Source organism: Notothenia rossii, assembly GCF_949606895.1.
Source record: "Notothenia rossii genome assembly, chromosome: 2".
Taxonomy (NCBI): Eukaryota; Metazoa; Chordata; class Actinopteri; order Perciformes; family Nototheniidae; genus Notothenia; species Notothenia rossii.
Genome location: NC_136904.1, coordinates 63640887 through 63659229, shown reverse-complemented (window position 1 = coordinate 63659229; position 18343 = coordinate 63640887). Strand labels below are relative to the sequence as shown.

Below are 18343 nucleotides of genomic sequence, written 5' to 3'. Positions count from 1 at the left end.
ATTTATTTTATCTTTATTTATCTGTTGTTATCTTGTTTTACTTGCTTGTAAGCGCTTTGAGTACCAGGAAAAGCGCTTTATAAATGTAATGTATTATTATTATTATTATTATTATTGATATGATCATTATGAAAAAATAAGACAATAAAGCAGTGGTCACCAACCTTTTTAAGCCCAAGATCGCAGACCTCGGCCTAGGTGAAAGGCGAGATCTACCTATTGCAGAATTGAGTGAAAAAGACGGCCCAGGCAATGCTTCCAATTTGAGGCCTTTTATATAGGCTAATTGCATCTGAATTACTGTTACAATGAAGGCTCCATAATCAGCTCACGGCATAAAGGCAGGGGTAAAGTGCTATTGGGGGGCGGACCTCACCTCCTCTAGGGGGGTCCGGGGGGATGCTCCCCCGGGAAGATTTTTTTTTAAATATTGAAGTTGAAAGCATCAATCTGGTGCACTTTGAGAGCAACATGAAGAGTTCTATGGATACCTCTCTCAGCACCCATATGAAACAGAACTGTAAACAGATTTTCTTTTTCTTTATGGATATTTTACAAATCACTCCCCTTTTAAACTGTATTCTTGTTTTACTGACATACTGTATAGTAGGCTATTTCATACCTGTTTTTCATGTATTCTCTTATTGTTTGTATAACTATAATGATCATATGAAGGTGTGCTGCGGAAATAATCTTTTGAATAATTTGTGACAAAACCGTTCTAAACACTCAGAGAATCCTTTAGCTCACCTGAGCCCCTCAGTCTGACAAGAGAGGACTCTCCTCCAGCTTGTTGTGGTAACAGCTCCTTATGTCCGTTAGTTAGTTAGTGCAGATAGCTAACCAGATGCTAACATCACGGTCCCCGCTAGCACCGGTCCCTCTCTCTCCCTCTCTCCGTCCCTCTCTCCCTCTCTCTATCACACTAAATGCGCTATTGCCACACACACACACAGAGCCGAGTTTGAATGACACAAGCACACGTGTATTTCCATGCAACTCTCTGATTGGTGTGGTGTCTTGCCTCTGTTGCGTTCAGTGAACACGGGAAATTACAGTCCTGCCGTTGTCTCTTGTGTCATGATGAGGTTCACGTAAAGCACGGTTAATGTATTATATTATTGAGGTGTCTCAAATATACGTTAATCAAGGGGCACCTGCTAACGGGGTGGTGGATGATAGGTTTACATCTAAAAACGTATTTTTCAAACATTATCTTAATTTAATATTTCTTTCTTTTGTTACTTTTTTTTTTAACGGTCTGCGATCTACCCGCACCACACTCGCGATCGACCGGTCGATCGCGATCGACTGGTTGGCGACCACTGCAATAAAGTAAACAGGTATAAAATACTGTATGACAGTAAAACAAAGTTGTTATTAATAAAGAAGAATACGGTTTGAAAGGGGAGTGATTTGTAAAATATCCATAAAGAAAAAGAAAATCTGCTTACAGTTCTGTTTCAAATGGGTGTTGAGAGATGTATCCATAGATCTCTTCATGTTGCTCTCAAAGTGCACCAGATTGATGCTTTTAACTTCAATATTTAAAAACAAATCTTCCCGGGGAGCATGCCCCCCGGACCCCCCTAGAGGGTGTGAGGTACCCCCCCACTTAAATCATGTCCACATGGATATGAAACTAAATACATTTGCACACATCTTGTGTCCTTATCTTTCTGTTGTGGTGGTCATGCCAAACCGTGCACGTGCATGCATGCGCGAGTCATGGTGAGATATCTGGATTAAGAGGTTGCTTTTTCTTTGCACAGCATGAAAGAAAGGCCAAATCAATGGGCTGTGATTTTAGTTTTTTTAAGCAGAGGTCAATAATTTGTACGGCCCTCGGAGGATGTTGAAAAAATTGAAATGGCCCTCGAGAGGAAAAAGGTTCCCCACCCCTGCTATAGGGAGTAGCATGAAGCTGAAGCGTCGGAGACGGCAGATACAGACTGGTAGATACAGACCGGTAGATACAGACGCGTATACAGCTCCCTAGTTTTTCGTGACACTCCCACATGAACGACAACGCAGAGAGTGTGAGTAATGTGAAGTGCTTTTAAAGTTTTATTTGTTTAACATTAATAACAATTCCGGTGTCTTGAAATGAAGTGTGATTAGCTAACATTAACTATGATAGTCTTAAGGCAATACAAGCAAACCTCTGTTAGCTTAGGATAGGTTCTAACCGGCTGCAAAAACAACTATTCGTTAGCTATAGCTTTCGGCAAAAGCATTAGCAAAAGCATTAGCTTCATTAGCCTTTTGATTTATATAATTTTATTATTTGCTTAATGAAACTAGCGTGATTTTGGCAAGCCCAACTAGGTGTCCTAGTTGTTGATTTAATCACTAATTACAGTAAGACTGTGAGTAATGTGAATCATATTGTTTGATTAAAGTTAACAACTATTCTGTTGTATTGAATTGGACAGCCATACAAGCAACACGTGCTAAATGTCATCTGTTAGCCTATGATGACTCGCTGCAAAACCAACTGTTCCGTCCAGCCAGACTGGGCAAGGTCCAAACCCATTTAGAGAGCCACCTCAACCGTTCAGCAGTTCTCCATGAAGGTAAAGTTAGCAAACATTCTCTTGTGAAATGCAAATGGAGTTGCAATGTGTCTGCATTAAAAGCAGCCTGAATGTTATGATCAGTTCCATTTGAGCAATAAATCAAAATAAGTCCTTCTATGATTTGTTTGTGGTGACCAGTTACTTGATTCAGATGTTTGGTATTCATAATTTACACTTTAAAATAATACGATCACAAAATAATAATACTACAATTCTATGTTCTTATGTTTAAGGGTATACCATTTACAGATGTGGATTAAATTGCAGACCAGGATATTTTTTTCACTGCTTGTACTGCCAATCAATGCTGGCGCGCAAAGCTAACATTGTAAAACACCTGGCTTCAGAGCCGGCCCGACCCATTAAGCGACATAAGCGGTCGCTTAGGGCCCCGCAGCCACTAAGGGGCCCCCTAGCAAAAAAGAAAAAATGAAAATAAAATAAATGTCAGTCCAGCGTCGCCGTGATAAGTATGTTTAATTAATTTTGTTAATATGCCTAGATTGCCTACTCTCAAAGTCATGTATTATATTATTGAGTCAATAATATAATACATTAACCGTGCTTTACCTGAACCTCATCATGAAAGTGGAGAGGACGGCAGGATTGTAATTTCCCTTGTTCACTGAATGCAACAGAGGCAAGACACCAGACCAACCTGAGAGTTGAATGGAAATAAACATCTGTCTTATTGGCTGACAGGTACCTATCCTGTGAGCTGTGACAATGTTTAAAATAAACTGTCAGTCGGACTCAGAGTTTTTGAAGATGGACATAAGAACATTTCTTTCTTAAAAAAGACGAAAATTCTCAAGTGGTGGCTCACACAACAACCCCGGAGCCACAGGTAAACAAGGTATATAAATGTCAGTACACTTCCAAGTTATGCAGACATGTAAGCAAAGCATAAATTACAGCTACGTTGACGTTACTTTGAATCGCGTGGATAAGCTAAACCGTTAGTAAGTAGCTATAGCTAGCCAGATATATTAAATAAAAACTTAGTCATACAATCTAAATGTAATGTTTTTTAGCGTTACCTGGTTATTTCAAAGAAAGCTCTCTGGGAAATGTTTACTTACTGTTCGACATGAAGCTAGAAGCTACCTTACAGTACAAAGTTGATCCTGAGTCCTGTCAGTTAAAGTGTTTCATAGTTAGCTTAGCTAAGCATCAACCTAGCACTGAAATATATGGATGTTATGTGACAGTATTTCTGAGAAAAAGTCAGCTGAAATGGTGGCATAGTTGCCACTGTTTTACGTGTCGACAGCATGTTTGAACGTATTTGCAGCAGTAAATGTGGCTGTTTGGCCACTGACGTTGCCATAACAACACCTGAATTTAAATGTGTAACCTCTTTTTGTGACAGATTTTTGCAAAAAATTATAATTCTTCTGAATTATATTTCTATTGACAGCTAGTTTCTATTTTCACATAAGAAAAGAAACTAGACTAAAACTGGACATTATGAGATGGACAACAAGAGAGAATAAATGAAAAACAGTTATGAAATACTATATGACAAAACAAGAAAACAGTTTAAAATGGGAGTGATTTGTAAAATATCCATAATGAAAAATCTGCTTACAGTTCTGTTTCATATGGGTGTTGAGAGGTGTATCCATAGATCTCTTAATTTTGCTCTCAAAGTGCACCACATTGATGCTTTTAACTTCAATATTTAAAAAAAAAATCTTCCCGGGGGGGCATGCCCCCGGACCCCCCTAGTGGAGGTGAGGACCCCCTTAGAGGAGGTGAGGACCCCCCTAGAGGAGGTTAGGTCCACGGTGTTTACATAATTATTTATACAATATGTGTGCTTATGCTAACATCATAAGACAAAAGTTGGTTCCGTATTGTGTGTAGTAGGAACGCGCTAGAGTGAGGGGGGCCCCCAAGCCAAAGCTCGCTTAGGGCCCCCAAAAGTCTAGGGCCGGCCCTGCCTGGCTTTGTGCAAGGCGAAGCACTCTGCCATAACCCGCATCATCACAGATCAAGCAATCCCCATCATCACAGATCCAGCAATCCCCATCATCACAGATCCAGCAATCCCCATCATCACAGATCCAGCAATCCCCATCATCACAGATCCAGCAATCCCCATCATCCCAGGGGGAACGATGCAAAGGGTCCGTGCAGAGCCAGTACTGAAGAAGAAATGTCCCTTATGCCATGTTCTCATAAATAAAAAAAAAGTGAAAAGGCACATGGAAATAAAGCACTCAGCCGAACGAAAGGACATAACCGTAAGTTCACACCTACAAAGTGAATGCATAGATCCTGAAAATGGAGTCTATGCTGTCCACAAAGCCTTCCATGGAACAAGTATTCCTCTGCATGTTCAGAATAAAATGTGGGGAGAAAATCAGCATGTCTCTTGTGAAAACAATGAGTGCCAGGTGAACATGGAGTTGGCATGGAGGAGTGGAATTAAAGCCTATCAATGTACACATTTAAAATCCATAACCTACTGTTTATCCTATGCCTCCCCTATTGAGCTTGATGAAGAAATTCTAACGGAGATGGTGAACAACAAATGGTTTGGTGAAGATAAAAAGAGTATTCGTATTAAGTCGTGTTCTACAGCTGCCTGAAGGCATAATTCGCAGGATCCTTATGCGTGTCGTTCTCGAGGATGGTGATCCTGCAATATGCACGCTAGCCCTTACCTGCGAGAGGTTTAACTACATCGTGAGCCAGGGGTCATTCCAAAAGGACGCCCACTTCAACTTGCTTTACAGTAAGTTTATAAAGAGTCTTTACTTCTGCCTGCTTCTATCCTAGTATTATGAAGTTGATTGTCTAAGAGTAAGGTCAGCTAAATTAAGGAAGGTTTTGTTCTTTTCTGTCTGAATTGTAATTGTCTTATGACATTCTACTTCAGGTGTCGTCAACTGGAATGTGTTCTCAGAGGGACACAAACAGGAGTACAGGAAGGCGTACCAAATTTCCAGGTGCTTCCAGTGTGACAGCCTGTATAAGGACGTAGGGACAGGCTACCGGGGAAGTGGACGGCGAGGAAGGCTTCAGGGTTTCTTCTCAGAAGAGGGCTTCCCGGGGTACTGCAGCTGGAGCGGTTTTCTGGTGGCTGAGGGAACAACGGACCCTGCCTCACCCCAGTGAAGAATCCTCAGTGTGCAAATAAATTAAAATGTATTCTGCACTGAATTGCCTCTCGGTCAAACTGCTTGTTTATCTTTTGCAGCCTGGTGCATAAACACATTAACAGTTGTTTTTCAGTAATCTAGCACCTCTTCAAAGACACATTTGATTTAATACAATAAAAACAAATTAATAATAATAATGAAATGAAACAAAAATAATTATGATACTGTAGAATGATCCTGTAGAAACGTAAGTAGTATCAAATTGATAAAGTAAATATTATTGAATTACAAATTATATATGAACAAATTATCTAACTAATTACACATCGGAAAAGGCGTGGGAAGAAGTTTACACGTATTTAACGCAACCCCTTCTCCCAAAAAATAAATTAAGTTTTGTTTTGTTTTAACAAAATATACATCTAAATGTAAAGGTGATATCATTATTACTACAATATATATATATATATATATATATATATTTATGTGTTGTATGTCAAATTTGACAAGACAAATATAAAAGATTATCTTTTTACATACAAAATACATGAGACTCAATACTCGCTTGTTGTAGTTTTGCGGGCATCCAATTCGCTAGGGGGCGATGTTGAAAAACAACTAGAAGTCTGTATCTACTTGTCTGTATCTACTAGTCTATATCTGCCGCCTCCGACGCTGCAGCTTCATACCAGCGCCGTATAGATAGAGAACCACAGTGACGCGTCGAAAAACCCGGAAGTAAACTTCTTCCGGTTCCTTCGCGAAAAACCAATGCAAATTCTCCATAGGATTTTGGAAAATAGCTCGAAATAAGGTCTGTGGTTGACACACATTTAAGAGAGGGATCACGTTTTGTTCAGCCGGATAATCTCCACTAGCAACCCTACTTTTATAGTTTTTGAATCATAAATCTAGTCGCCAAAAGCGAAATGCTAACGTTATGCTATAAACGAACTACAAGCCAGTACAGCAGCAGGGTCGCACGACTTCAACGTCACGCCAACTTAAGATCTTTTCAACTGACTTGCACTGAAACTGCACTTTGAAAACTTTAAATATATTAACATTTTAAACTGTATACCCCGGTTATCTAGGCCCGTTTTGTTTAATGTATACCACGTTTATCTAGGCCCTTTTTGTTTTATGTATACATGTCACACACTGTGGGAAACGATATTTCGATATTTCTGGATGTATAACACATGTAGAATTTTTGACAATAAAGCTGAATTTCGCGTGCTTGCATATTTTAACAGAGCTTTTCATTTTAGCCACACTGAATTTAACTAGAAGTCATGGCTGTGTCAATTACCAGTCTGATATCGTTTTACAAAGATGACAAGAAGAGTGTAGATAGAGGAGAGAACCACTACAAGTCAGGACACGTAACAGTGCAGCCTAGATGAAGGTGTGCTTACCGGTGTTGTCAGGGCTAGCATGAGGGACAAGGTTTATAGTGTCGGTGAGTAGTGACAGCAAGAGTGCCTTTAACCTTTTAAGACCGAGTTAATTTATTCACATTAATTCCCATCAACAAATCGATTGTATGTGTCACATGAAATCTTTATTAGGCAAGGCAAGTTTATTTATATAGCACTTTTCAACACAAGGCAATTCAAAGTGCTTTACAAAAAATGAAAGACATTAAGAAAATGGCATTTAAAATCAGTCATTAAAAAGAAAAGCTAATAAAATAAACATTAAAAGAAAAAATACATGGATAAAAGTTACAGTGCAGTCTAAGATATGAATAGTTCAATTAAAAGCAGCGACAAAAAGAAAAGTCTTCAGCCTGGATTTAAAAGTAGTAAGTTGCAGCGGACCTGCAGGTTTCTGGGAGTTTGCTCCAGATATTTGGAGCATAATAACTATACGCTGCTTTACCATGTTTAGTTCTGACTCTGGGGACAGAAAGCTGACCCGTCCCTGAAGACCTGAGAGATCTGGATGGTTCATAATTTAGCAGGAGGTCAGAAATGCATTTTGGTCCTAAACCATTCGGTGCTTTATAAACAGCAGCAGTATTTTGAAATCTATTCTTTGACACACAGGAAGCCAGTGTAAAGACTTCAGAACTGGAGCGATCTGATCCACTTTCTTAGTGTCAGTGAGGAACCAGTGTAAAGACTTCAGAACAGGAGTGATGTGATCCTCTTTCTTAGTGTTAGTGAGGACTCGAGCAGCGTTGTTCTGAATCAGCTGCAGCTTTCTAATAGATTTTTTAGTGAGACCTGTGAAGACACCATTGCAGTAGTCCAGTCTACTGAAGATAAAAGCATGGACACATTTTTCCAAATCCTGCTGTGACATTAGTCTTTTAATCCTAGATATGTTCTTTAGGTGATAGTAAGCTGATTTAGTAACTGTTTTAATGTGACTGTTGAAACCAATAACAAATTTAACCCGCTGACAAGAGAGCCCACCTCCGAAGATCGTGACTGGCTGAGGGACAGACTCGGGGGCAGGTTCTCAGGAATTTCTTGGCTTCTCTCCCCCGAGCCAGAAGAGGAACACTACAGCTTGGAAACACTCACTGTTCCTGAAATTATCAAATCTGTTGGGCATCAGGGACCTGAGGCAATTGTGGCAAGCATGGCATTGTTTGAAGAGCAACAGAGGGCAATTCAGGTGGCTACCACTGGTCAGCGAACCAACCCAAACTGGCATTTGTTCAGGAAAGGAAGGTTGACTGCCAGCAACTTTGGAGCTGTCCTGAGGTCAAAGCGTGTGACTGCTTCCTTTATTGCCAGGGTGCTAGGGCAACAACAGGCCCTTGATGGTGTTTTGTCTGTACAGTGGGGAACTATGAATGAATGTGAGGGCGTCAGGGCATTCACCACTGCAACTCAGATGCAGGTCCATGAGTCAGATTTGTGGCTCTCCCGATCAGGATTGTTGGGGGCATCTCCGGATGGTCAGGTAGGGTCTTCCGCTGTGCTGGAGGTAAAGTGTCCCTACGGAGCCAGGGAAATGACAATTAGTGAAGCATTGCAAATCAAGGGCTTCTGTGTCAGTAAGGAAGGAGAAACATTCAGCCTGCGTGAGGAACACTCTTACTGGCACCAAGTGCAAGGTCAGCTTCACCTCATTGCAAGGAAGAAGAAATACAAAAATTGTGAATTGTTTTTAATTTACATTTACTCGCCTTTGCAATGTTGTGGTTGTTAGAGTGTTAGGTTTCCTGTCAGCTCATCTGTTGGGAAGATATAAAATATAGTTTCATGTAAGTCACACCGTCACATATACTGTAAGAGCATTAAGACATACAGTACATAGGCTAAAACAAAACATCTAAAGATATAACCTTGCACTTTGATAAGTCTCGTGAACATTTTCACTATTTTGACATTTTTATAGATGAAAATTGAACTAAAGAAATAAATGGTAGATTAATCCATATTGAAAATAGGTGTCAGCTGCTACACTAATTATAATAGTTATATTTCTTAATGAATTAAGATAAGATATTACTGTATTGATCCCAATTTGGGAAATGTTTGTGTTACAGCAGCATAACAAGAAAAACAAAATATAAGTTATTATATATACAAAAGTATGTCAGGGATGGAATATTAAATTGAATATAAATGTAAAATGTACATGTGATTTTACGTCCAAGAGAAGCTATGGAGCAGAGAGTTCTCTGCCAGCCAGAGGTGATTTGTTATTAGTTCAATATGTCAAACTGATTTCCCTGACTACAATCTTTAGTTACATGGTGAAACGTTATGCTGCTTGTACTAATAAGACTTATCATATAAGCCACACAGGTTTTAATAGGATGTATTCATTATCTTTACTTATGTTGCGGTCTTTTCAGCAGCGCCATCTCTATAACAGCGATACAGTCACTACCCATTATTTACATTTCACCGTGACATGGACAAAAATGTAACGTCAGCTTACCTCATGGCACGAATCCAGACTCTCCTATGGAAAACATTGGCCGGGAAACGATAGAACAAGCACGTTTCATGCGAAGACCTGTGGCTGCAACCCGGAGCAAAGCAACAAACGTAGCTAACTAGTAGCGCTAGCTTTAGATAACGTTAGCCAACGAAACGAACTGCCAAGTAAAATTGGAAAACACTGGTAATTAATTATTCTATAATTTGTAAAACTACGGTGTTAAAAACGACAATTTCAAAAATACAGATTCTAATGGTCAGATATAGATATACAGATACTAAAGATAGGCAGGTACTTGCTTTCAAGCACAACACAGAGGAAAACAAACTTAGCGGGAGTGTTTACGTGTTCGGCGTAATGACGTACAACGGCCTCGACAATTTCTGTAGTCCTATTCAGCCATTCGGTAACAACCATCGTTTTTTAGACACGTAAACTCTTCAAAAATCCCCAGTGGGGTCACTGCTGATGTATTTAATGTCGTAGAACAAAACGTCAATTACCTCTTAAATTTGTGTCAACCACAGACCTTATTTCGAGCTATTTTCCAAAACCCTATGGAAAAAATGCATTGCTTTTTGAGGAAGGAACCGGAAGTGCTAAAAATGCTAACTTACTTCCGGGTTTTACGACGCGTCACTGCGGCTCTCTATTGCCTAAAGGGGGCGTTTCCTAAAGGGTTATGAGCCCCGCCCCCCACGTATTTCTTAAAGGTATATGACGCTCTGTTTCTCATTTATTTTAATGCTTTGAATGAATCATAAAGGAACTTTGAAAAATAATAATTATAATTAATTTGCATAAAGAATGAAGAGTATACAACCCACAGAAAAGACAAATTAATTGACCTATTGACAGATCATAATGAATACCGAGTCAACCCTAACACTAACTCATAAATTGTAGGCATATCATTTTTTACTGTTTGTGCAGTGGTAGTAATTATTATTCAAATCAATAAACTACATTTTATGGAAGATATTGCTGTATATCATTTAACAAGATGAGTAGAGGTTTCTGTACACCTAAAATACTGAAGTTGAAGTTACTGTCCTGATGTGTATCATTCATTTGTTCATGTTGTGTCTGGTGGTAAGATTAATTAATTAACATTTATTATTTTTGAAACATTACAATACACATCAAATACTAAACATGAAATGTATACTACATACCAATACATTGTACAAAGGAAAATATATACAGTACATACAAAGAGGAAAGTCTTCATTAAAAATAAACATTTTAACAATTCTGATGCCTGCTTGCAATTTTCAAGCTCACAAACAACTTGGTGGCTGTTTCCCAAGGTGAACTTCTGTACATGAATGGGGTTTCTCAGCCCAGAAAATGTTCTTCCAGCAGCAAAAATGCAATTTTTGAGGTCTAAGCATTGGGATGGAAGATGGTGATTAGAAGTAATATCAGGAACAGATGATGATTGACGTCGATCCATGTGGGTCTTGAGGTTTTTCATATATAATTCAGTTTTACACAAAGGGCATGTTGTCCTTTTGGCCCTTGACTGGACTACTTTGCTGCAACTGATGGCTTGCAGTGGAGTGGAGGCTACAGAGGCTGTGGCAATTTGGGAGGCTGCAGAGGTGACAGGGTAGGCTGAGGAGGCCACCGTGGAGGCTGAGGAGGAGACAGTGGCGGCTGGTGGGGAGACAGTGGATAGATTACATTATAGCAGTATAGTTGTATAATACATTTTCCCCATGTTTTGTTTAGTTGTGTTTAGGGGGAATAAGGTTATGACCACTGCTTCTGGTGTGTTCATGTGCATCACTTACTCTGGCCAAGCGATCCAAGGCTGCAGGCTACCCCTGCGCCCTTCTGAACATGTTTCAGAATAGTGGGCTGGGTTCTGATCTCCCCACAGTAGCAGCAGTGGAAATGCGAGGATTTGCAAAACACACCATTGCACCTGTACATTGTGAATCCTACAAAGAGAAATCCAGTTTACAAATGACTTCATTCTTAAGGCAATATAAAAATGTAAATTGTATTCAAATTCACGTTAGAATAATATTAGTTAGTAATAGTTAATTGGTTAGACTAACTAAAATTCGTCAACTATTTGTACATTTTGGAAGATCTGCAACATTTATTTAGATCAAGAAATACCTCCATGTTTAACAGCCGTTCTTCTATGGGTCTGCAGATGTGCCACAATATGGCCATAGTCCCCCACCTTGCTGCAGAATATGCACTTGTACTTATTAGGGCCTTCACAAAGGGGTGTTAGAAGGGTATCCCCCTTGTAAACAGTTGGGTGAATCTGGAAGAAAATTAGGAATTGTTTACTATTCAAACTGTTTTTATTTGCACTTTCAACAGTAACCATTCATATCACATAAATGACAGGAACATTTTTGAATGAGCTTTGATATTTATATTTTAATTGGATTGCTTATTAGTTTATGCAGCTCAAGGGGTCACATCATTTGTATAATATAACTCGTTTTTTTGCTTATCCATATTAGGTAGTTTTTATTATGTTACATTCTTTAACCTGTCTTTAATAGTGTTAGGTGAGCTATTAAGCATGTGTTAGATGACCAGTGACTCTTCTCTAATCATATTACTTTACCACATTTCTGATGATGCCATAACTAACGTTACATAATTATAGAATACACATCCGAATTGTTATTTTTACATATTGATTAGCAGCCGACATTTACTGAAAGGATGCGTCCGTCTCTCGTCTGGTTCATTACAACCAGTAGTTACAAACTGTTACAGTTACAACTTTAATCAGTACCACACATCTTATTACTCAATTCAACCAACCAAGCTAGCCATGTTGTCTATCCGAATCCGTACCATATTATTTGATTAAGTTACAGTATGTAGGGCGGGCCTACTTATATTTCCAAGATAATACAACAGTACACTAGCATCATGCTAAGTGCTGGTTAGCATCACAGCATATACGCTAACCTTAGGTCAATTAGATGATCAGCTTTGGTAACACAAATCAGTATTGTTACCGAGCCTGATAATCTATTGACCTATCTAAACTTAACGTTATTACAACAGTAGAGTAGGCCCGGTTGCAAACGGTAGTGATGGCAGTTTGACACTGAAGCTTCGAACGGAGCCTCAACCCTGGACTTCCTATTCCATAGAAGCAGTGCTTCGAAGCTTGCTTCAAATCACGTGACATGTGACGTCCGAAGCAGCAACTGCTTCAAATCACGTGACATGTGACGTCCGAACCAGCAACTGCTTCATTTCCTGAATGAATCAACTCACTGGTTCGCCGTCCGTCAGGTGATTCAATGCACTGCCTCGTCTCGATTCTGACAGGTGACAGGTTGAAACAGTTTCAAATTTGAGCGCTTCCACACTTTATAACCGCTCTAAGCAATGTGTGGGTTGTTGTCGTAATTTGCGTTGTTGCTGTTGAATTGTTGTTGTTGGCATTGCATTTGAATTGGATCATTATAGAGCAAGCCAGGAAGAAAAATAGTAGTGATGGCAAAATGAAGCTTTGAATGAAGCGTCGAACCACTTGGACAATTGTGTCGGAAATAGGTTCATTTCTCGAAGCTTCAGTTACAGCGACCTCTCCTGGCGAAGTGCAAGGCTGCAGTGGTTTTAACGCATCTTTGCCTTGAAAAATATTCAATACACACACACACACACTAAGACTGAATATCATGTTCTATTTGCAATTAAAGATTGATAATAGTGTGTATTGGGTTATTGAGAAGAGACTAGAGAGTGCTTGACATTTTTTTGGGCGGAGAGGGCCTTTTATCAGTTATTAAAGTATTAAAGTTGAAAAGCAATGATTAAAAGTTTAACTATTCCGAGCTTTGAACCAGCTGCGCGGAGGATATCGCCGCATCTTGGCCGCCGGCTCTAGCCACTGGACTATCAAGTCCTTAGACCATCGAAGTGTTTTTATATTACTCATTGTCTTTTTGTTCACAACTTCTCCACATTTCGAAGTGTTTCACGAGCCAGAACGACCTATTTTTCTTCCTGGCTTGCTCTATAATGATCCAATTCAAATGCAATGCCAACAACAACTCAACAGCAACAATGCAAACTACGACAACAACCCACACATTGCGCATTGTTTAGAGCGGTTATAAAGTGTTGAAGCGCTAAAATTTGAAACTGTTTCAACCTGTCACCTGTCAGAATTGAGACGAGGCAGTGCATTGAATAACCTGATTAGACGGCGATCCAGTGAGTTGATTCATTCAGGAAATGAAGCAGTTGCTGGTTCGGACGTCACATGTCACGTGATTTGAAGCAGTTGCTGCTTCGGACGTCACATGTCACGTGATTTGAAGCAAGCTTCGAAGCACTGCTTCTATGGAATAGGAAGTCCAGGGTTGAAGCTCCGTTCGAAGCTTCAGTGTCAAACTGCCATCACTAAAAAATAGGTCGTTCTGGCTCGTGAAACACTTCGAAATGTGGAGAAGTTGTGAACAAAAAGAAAATGAGTAATATAAAAACACTTCAATAAGGAATAGATAGTCCAGTGGATAGCCGGCGGCCAGGATGCAGCGTTGTCCTCCGCGCAGCTGGTTCAAAGCCTAGAAGAGTTAAACTTTTAATCATTGCTTTTCAACTTTAATACTTTATTGACTGATAAAAGGCCCTCTCCACCCAAAAAAATTTCTAGCACTCTCTAGTCTCTTCTCAATAACCCAATACACACAATTATCAATCTTTAATTGCAAATAGAACATGATATTCAGTCTTAGTGTGTGTGTGCTGCGTGCATCGAATATTTTTCAAGGCAAAGATACGTTAAACCCACTGCAGCCTTGCACTTCGCCAGGAGAGGTCGCTGTAACTGAAGCTTCGAGAAAGGAACCTATTTCCGACACAATTGTCCAAGTGGTTCGACGCTTCATTCAAAGCTTCATTTTGCCATCACTAGCAAACGGGACTATAGGCCAACGTGTTTATAGCATCATGCTAAGTTAGCATTTAATACCACAAACATTTTTACCACATACAACTATTATTTACTTTATTAACGCATAACGAGGTTGGACAGTCGATGTTGTAATTTGACAACGAGACAATTGTGTGTTAAGAAAAATGACATTACAATAAATATAAACATGCGTCGTTTTGTTCCCATCTTGAAAGAACGAATGACTTCTTCTGCGAGGATTTATAAAAGCAGATGGAATCCCTTAAATTAAATTACTGCCACCTACAGTATGTATTTCTGCTGAGTGTCATTATTCTATTGGATAGGGGATAGATAGGAACCGCCCCCTGCCGCGTCTATCGTTATTCCAACCCAGTTTAGATTTAACCACGCCCACTTCCGCATTACGCAAGAACGTAGCTTTAGCGTCATAGACTTCATCTTCGGCAGTTATAGCGGTCGCAGTAAAGCAGGATATTGAATAGTTGTTTTTGGTCTTTCCAAAGGATTTGTTGACTGAAAGTAAACGATCCTGTAATCAAAGCCATATCATCTCAGCTGGTGTAAGTGCAGAATATTGAATATAACCTTGACTATTACTGTGTACTTCATTTATCTGACAGCATTATTTAATGATACTATTTTATATATATATATATATATATATATATATATATATATATATATATATATATATATATACACACACATTTCTTTATTCATTTATAAACATATATATATATAAACACACACTTATATGTACACTCACACATGTATTTATTCATTTATACACACAGATGTATTCATTCATTTATACACACACAGCATTATTTAATGATACTATTTTATATATATATATATATATACAAACATTTATTCATTTATAAACATATATATATATATTCAAATTTCTTTATTAGGATAAACCCCTTGAGGTGAATCACCTCGTTTTCAAGGGGGTCCCAAGAAAACAAATAACAAACAAGTACAACATACAAACAACATTCACACACATACATCGGAAGAAATAACCAAGAAATTACAAACATTCAGCCTAAGCATACAGCACATGGTAATACATTATAGGCGGTTACATTGAATGCATATCATTGGGTAGAGTAAAGTAGAGTAGCTGTACTATATATACAAAATCATAACAATAAAGACTTAGAAATAAAGACTTAGAAATGGGCAATAGGTGGGTCATCTCATGAGGAGATGGTGAAATAAACATATATAAACACACACTTACATGTACTCACACATGTATTTATTAATTTATACACACAGATGTATTCATTCATTTATACACACACAGCATTATTTAATGATACTGTTTTAAAAAAATATATTAAAAAAATGTTTATATTCTCTTTAAAGGTACTTCATGTGCTTGCATGTTATTCTTTGTAATACCTTGTCTTTTATCTGGACAATAAGTCTGTTATTAAGTGGTATAGTTTAGATCAGAGGTGCCCAGTACGTCGACCGCGGTCGACCGGTCGACCGCGGGGGCAATGCTGGTAGATCGCGAGTCATTCATAAATTAAAAAAAATCCAGCTCCGTTAAAATAGACAAAACAGGTTTTGATCCCTCCTCCTTTGGCCTCCCTGCCACTTAATTCAGGAGTTGACTTGATTGACAGAAAAAGCGACCTATTGCTTTCCAGTCTGTTAACACAGAATGCAAAGCGATACAAAATCAGTCAAGTGCCGGGAGAGACAAACAACAAAATGAGTGCGGGAACGAACAAAAAGCTAAAGACATACCACTTCCACACAGAATGGGAGGGAGAATCTTTTTGTGTGATGTCACATTCAAAGGTTATTTGCCTTATTTGTAAAGCAAGCGTCGCTCTGCCAAAGAAAGGTAACGTGGAGAGGCATTATCGGAGTGTTCACAAGGTATATGACAGCGACTTCCCTCCGAGTAGCGAGTTGAGAAAGAGAAAGGTCATGTATTATTGCTACACAAACATTATCTCTTAGTCTTAGTGTCGCCAACTCGTTTCTAACATGCAAAAAGACAAACAAATGCGTCTATGGTCGGTGTATTTTCTATCTTTCCAATCCAGAAGAGATCTCTCTCTCCCCCGTCTGTTTGCAAGGGGGCGGGGCAGTTTACACACACGCATCTGCTACATGCAGCAACACACGGAGGAGATGGTGGAGAGAAGCGCTCCAAGGTGTGGTTACATGTTACCCGTCTTGAGGTGGACAATGCTCGTCACCAAAAGTGTTTAGCATGTAAGGGCGGTAACACGAGCAATTTGTCTAAACATTTAGCAAAAGTGCACCACATTCAGACGGAGGAATGCACCGGGTTCGACTGTCTTTCGAGTAGCTCTGTAGCCCCATCCACGAGTAACGTTTCCACGTCAGGTGTTATGTATGCTAGCAGCAACACACGGAGTTAACTACATTATACAAACATGGGTTAATGATTAGAGGTAACTGAGTTATTTATTTTGTTAAAGTTTCAGCTATTCTGTTTCCAGTTCTGTCATCAGATTATTTAATAAGATTTGTTAAAACATTGTTGTTTCTTTTGATGTGAAATATTATTTATTTAATTCAAATAAAAAGCAATGTTAATTTTGTTCACAATTTGTTAAGTTAATTTAATAATATATGTATTTTTGAATCAAGTATTCATCTTTATTGTCATCATTGTTAGTTTCCACATGCCTAAAACAACCTCAAACTAAATCTAAAAGTTGATGGCTAAATAAGAGCGTTTGAGAAATTGTGCAAGGCACACAGTAGTAGTCCGAATAGTCGATTAATCGTTTCATTAATCTATAGATTAATCGATAATCAAATTAGTCGTTTGTTGCAGCCCTATTGTAGTTATCCCATGTAAAAATAAAACGTGTTATTCAGCAACCCTTGCAATTTGGGTTTTTATTTTTGGTTGGTAGACCTCGGTTAGCTGGTCATTTCAAAAGTAGCTCACCAGCCAAAAAAGTGTGGGCACCCCTGGTTTAGATGATGATGATGATGATGATGATGATGATGTGTAGGTGAGGCATTGATATGAGCAAACACATCCAATGTAATTTGATGTTCATCATAGTATTGAGAGATAGGTTTTATCAGATACCTTCAACTGCGGGTACTCCAATGTTCTGTGTGCCTCCAGAGCACACTAAAACCAGAGGTCTGCAATGAAAGCAAAAAAAAAAGAGCCTATAGTTATTCAGGTACTATTCTGATGCTAATACTTTAGTACTTATACTGATGCTAATACTTTAGTACTTATACTTGAGTATTTCTACACTCTGGTACTTGTACTTTTACTCAAGTACAAGATCTTATCACTTCGTACACCTCTGGAAAGCACTTTTATGTCAAGGGATACATTTTTATAAATGTCCCAACATTTTATTTTTACATGGAATACATTTTTATAAATGTCCCAACATTTCATTTTTACATGGCAAAACATTAATATGTTATTAATGTTAAAATAGACATTTATAACATATTATAAATGTATATAAAATATTAAATAAACGTTAACATGTTACATGACAAACAAAAAAACGAAACATTATATATAGGCTATATATACAGATGTTTGCTAATGTATCCCTCTTATATCCATCAGGAATTAATATTAAATGATGAATTCATATTACCTCAGCACTGCATAAGTGTGGTCGTCAGTCATATTGACAAAGAAGCACTATTATATTGTATATTATGCAGTTTTTATAAGGAAGGTATTTTGCTTGTCAGATTCAGATTTCGCGGGTGTGCCGTGTCTATGACGCTATCGCGTAGAGCTACGTCGATCCTTGCGTAATGCGGAAGTGGGAGTGGTTAAATCT

At 38.6% G+C, this 18343-nt stretch overlaps 1 long non-coding RNA gene across 1 annotated transcript; it reads right to left on the bottom strand.

Annotated features, from left to right (window-relative positions):
• Nucleotides 1-7175: 7175 nt before the first annotated feature.
• LOC307029017 lies at nt 7176-12835 on the bottom strand. The gene is made up of 5 exons (XR_013805195.1): nt 11729-12835; nt 11395-11544; nt 9596-11257; nt 8835-8882; nt 7176-8643 (listed from the first exon to the last, which is right to left on the bottom strand). It is a non-coding gene; the product is annotated as an uncharacterized lncRNA (long non-coding RNA).
• Nucleotides 12836-18343: the final 5508 nt, after the last annotated feature.